Genomic DNA, 4,715 nt, shown 5'->3' on the forward strand with positions numbered 1-4,715 from the left:
TATATAAGAAGTTTTTTTTTTTTTTTTTTAATGTCCAATCAGTGCTGGAGGAGAACGCTACTATTTTTTCCCCTATTTTAAAGTGTTTGTAAAATCTTTACAAAACTGCCTTCGAGCTCGGGATTTTGGTTTACACAATCATATAACCTTCTTAAGATATTGACCCTAGTTAGAAACTATGTTCCTTGTTGAGTTTCTATTCTATGTCATAAATGAATATCATGAATTTAATGCATCAATATAGTGATGGTAGATTTTTGAGTAAACACTTCACTCTCCTTTAGGCTTTTATGATGTCAAAATAAGTTTTAAATAATGCTCGCAAGAAAGATTTCACACAAGTTATAAGCATGAAACGAGCTTATTTTGTGATATACTTATGGTATTGGAATATTCCTTTTTCCCAAACGAGTAGATCAAAATTCATTAACCCTTATTTTTATCATGGAAAAATAAACTATTAAATATGTTCACAAGAAATGTAGTAAAATCACCTAAGTGTGAATCGAGCTTATTTTGTGTCAAAGATTCTTGTGCTGGAATTGTTCTTTTCATCAACTAGATACAAAGTTGATCTTCTTAAAAATAAATTAATAAAAACATGTTCACAAGAAAGAGTATGGGGTTTTGGACTACCAAACTAAAGATAAAATCTTGGTTTTTATACTTATATTTTTTACTTGGTGGATTGGATGGGTTCGATATTTTGTGTATGTGTATACCCTAAGGTCGTGTTGGCAACAGAGAAGAAAAGAAAAAAAGTACAAAAAATTGTGCTATTTTTTATATTTAAGAAATTCTCATTGTGTTTAGTATGTTTTAAACCAAAAGAAAATTCCTTTTTTAAATTTCAAAATTTACCTTGAGAATTGAGTTTTTTTTGTTGTAAAAAAAAATAAAAATAAAAATAAAATGTCTTGCTTTAAAAAAAAAAAAAAATCTTTTCTTTTCTTCCGTTGGTAGCCAAATAGACAATATTTTTTCTTTTCTTAATATTTTATTTTTTCTATTCTTTTCTTTTCTTCTCTTGGCTATTAAACACAGCCTAAGATTTTGGCCCCGCTTGATAACGTTTCTGCCGTTTCTGTTTCAAGAAATGGCAGAAACATAAATTTCTGTTTCTAGAAACAAAAACGGAATTGAAGGTGTTTGATAAGTCATGTTTTTAGAAGTCGATGGTAACCAGTGAAAGAATTACCACAAGTCGTTTTCAGAAACGGCGAAACAAGTTGAACTTGTTTCGCCTGGGTCGTTTTTTGAAGCATAAATAAGTAAAAATTTATATTTTTATTTCTAAAATAAGTGAAACGAAACAGTTTTATCAAACGCTTTTTGCTTCGTTTCTGCTGTTTCTGGAAACAGAAACGGCAGAAACGCGTTTCTTGAAATGTTATCAAAGGGCCCTTCGTTTAAAAAAAAAAAAAATTCCCACATGTTAGTCTGTTAGTCAGATTGAGTCTGTCAATTGATTAAAAAAAAAACAAAGAGTTACAAAATTTATTTGATGAGATCTAGTAATAATCATTAATAATAAAAGTAATAATCATAATACTAGTAGGTGTACATGAATATATTCATGGATGTATGCCAATTTTCATGGTATATTATTTTATTTAATTACATTGTAAAATTTTACGGATGGCCTAGTAAAGATATATGTAAAAAGTGATTTTCAAAAATAATTTGAATGTAACATTATTACATTATCATCAAATAATGTGAAATGATCATACTTAAATTTAAAATATTATTTAGTTTATTTTTAAAAAAAAAAAAAAAAAGTTTTCCTACTACACTTATGGTGAATTGATGGACACAAAAAGATCACACTGTTTCCTTTTACCCTATACGTTGAAGATCGCCCACTCTTCTGTTAGATTGTGTACATGAAGGTAATACCAAACCGATAGGTTATTAAATAGATAGTATAATATAGACATATAATGTGTCACATGGTGGAATCTTATTGCAGCATATATGCTACCGTTGGGGCAGATTAGATTCTAAACTGCCCGGACTCCGGGGCCGAGATCTCGCTGGCTGTCGCTTTGGCATTTCGGTTCGATTACCACAAATAGCCCTTTCAAAGTACATAATAACGGTGATCTCCCAAATTACATAGACACATTAAGTCCAGTTCTCTATAGTTCTCTAGTACTCTAATTAGTATCATTTTATTTACCTAAACCAAAATAAAATATAAAAAATTCTGTCTCATTCTTTATTGTTTTGTTAGGGAGGGTGAGCCATGTCAGAGAGACAATTAGGATCATGGTTCTAAGTATTGGTATCAGATTAATCCGTATCATTTAACAAAATGTCTAATCTTGATATCTAGCTAATATTACATCGACTGAATGGTACGAATCAAAGGTAAAAAAAATTTAAAAATCAATTTTTAAGATAAATCAGAGATATTTCTGTCCGATATAGGTGATTCGATAGCAATTTTGAGGATGACCGATATCTTCCCTTTTGAAGAGGAGGGGTGACAAAATTCTATCAATCTGATGCATACAATAGTAATGCACAAGACCAAAGTGTGATCCTTTTCTGCCGGCTTTTGGTGTAAGCAACACCAAAGTGATTTTTTTTTTTTTTTTCAGAAAAAAAAAAAAAAAGAAATCTAATTTTAATGCAATCTGGTGATGTGTGCACGCTCCCAAAACCCAGCAAAACGCAATGTTAAAATTATCGGAATTTTGATCTGTATCGGATAAAAATACCTTATTTTTATCTTTTTTAGGATACAAGATCATCCTGGATGATTGGATCAGAATCAACATTGGCCAAAAGCGATCTAATCCGATCTGATCCGATCCGATTACTTAAACTACCAACATCTACTACTGCTTAGTATTAGAAATGAGAAGAGGGGAAGTGCAGGACTAGCATGCAATGACAAAAAAGATTCCACCAGAAGTAATGTAAACGCATTTTACACGTGTCACCAGGTGATTCGTTTTTTAGTTAGTCAACGCTTCGTAACTTAAAAATAAATAGACGAATAATGGGAACTCTTTTTTTTTTTGTCGAATGCGAATAATGAGAACTCACCTTATAGACAAACGCTCCTATCTGCTCAGGTGCACCCTCCCCACATTGTGTTCACTTCTCCACCGTGATTCATGTCTCTCTCTCTCTCTCTCTCTCTCTCAGTTTTCCATGATGCTAGGGAAAATCTGTAGCCCATATCAATAATAATGCAGAAAACGATATTATTTATATAAGAAATTCGTCTATGTGACAGAGTGTGATTACTATGCCTAAACAGATAGAGAGGGGACCCATTTGTTAGAGTAAGAATGAAAACATATAATAAAGAATCTAATGTGAGATAGGAACATTGCCATGAAAACGATAAATGGCAACATGGTTGTAGTCCCTAAATCAAGAGCAATAAATTATCACATCTTAAAATACATAACCATATAGATTTACCATATCTATAAAAATCAATGGGACAATCATGACATGAACCATAAATGAGAATAAAGAAGTACTTGTGTCCCATGAACATAGATCATGAACCTCTGTCCCATGTGGTTAAACATTACTCCCATGAAGATGACAATGACGAACTACGCAAGTGGAGTCCTTCTATCGAGATCTTCTACAGCCTCTTACTCTAGGGTTTCCTTTCTTTCTGTGCACTTGCTCTTGTGAAAAAGCCGTGCTCCCAAAACCAATAAGGCATTAGGTAAAAGTAATGGCTGCAGGGACCGTCAGTATTCTATTTATAATAGAATCCCTAAAACCCTATTCCACTCTCACAATGGAAAGAGCTAGGAGTTTCCTAATCAGAGTGGGTCTAAAATTGTTTGGGCCCAATGGATCAATCGGTATCAGTTAAGCCCACATAAAAATCCTAACAATCTCAAGCCACTTTTAAAGACATTAGCTTAATGGTTCAACTCAAGGAAAAATAATCCATTCGATATTTGATTAATGCATGTAACATCAATAAAAACCAACACTACACTATCACCTTCTCATATAGAATTTTTATTGTTTTTGAGAGATTTTTTTTATGGTACTCATGGCATCATGGAAACCTTCTCCCTTTATTTATATATATATATATATATAAAAAAATAAGAGAGAGCGAAACTTTGAATGAGTCCTTATATTAAAAAATTCATTTTGATTTATATGCGTATATAACTTTGGTTAGAAAGTTTTAGAGCATGGATCCCACATCTGCACTGTTGTGCCTATCTCTCTCTTATGCTCCATATAAAAAGAGGACTTTGATTGATCACATTCACAGAGAACACTTCTCCATAGCTTTGTTAACAAACAATAAAAAAGGATAAGGAAAAAGAAAGTTTTCAGGTCATATGGCGTGATGCCTAGACACGCGGTGTTCAAAATTTACACCCTTGTGAATCAAAATTTTCATTAATGTTGATGCTGTTACGAACACTTCGATTGACCTCACACTGGTGTAAGAACCACGCAGCTAGAAATTCTATTGCCTACGAAATAAATACAGAGAATACCATCAGTTTTTTCTTTTTTTTTTTCAAAATTCTGTACTGAATTTCTCTTTTTGGTTTTTTTCATTTTAAAGTGAGCCTTGAAATGAGATATGATTGGACGTCAATCCTGAGATCCTTTAAAATATGTTCCATTTCTGCCATTATTTGCCTACCCAAGTATCCAACCAAAAAGAAAAGAAAGATATTTGATTGAATTCTCAATCTAATAGACTA

This window comes from Macadamia integrifolia, chromosome 12 (genome assembly GCF_013358625.1).
Source record: "Macadamia integrifolia cultivar HAES 741 chromosome 12, SCU_Mint_v3, whole genome shotgun sequence".
NCBI classification, from domain to species: Eukaryota; Viridiplantae; Streptophyta; class Magnoliopsida; order Proteales; family Proteaceae; genus Macadamia; species Macadamia integrifolia.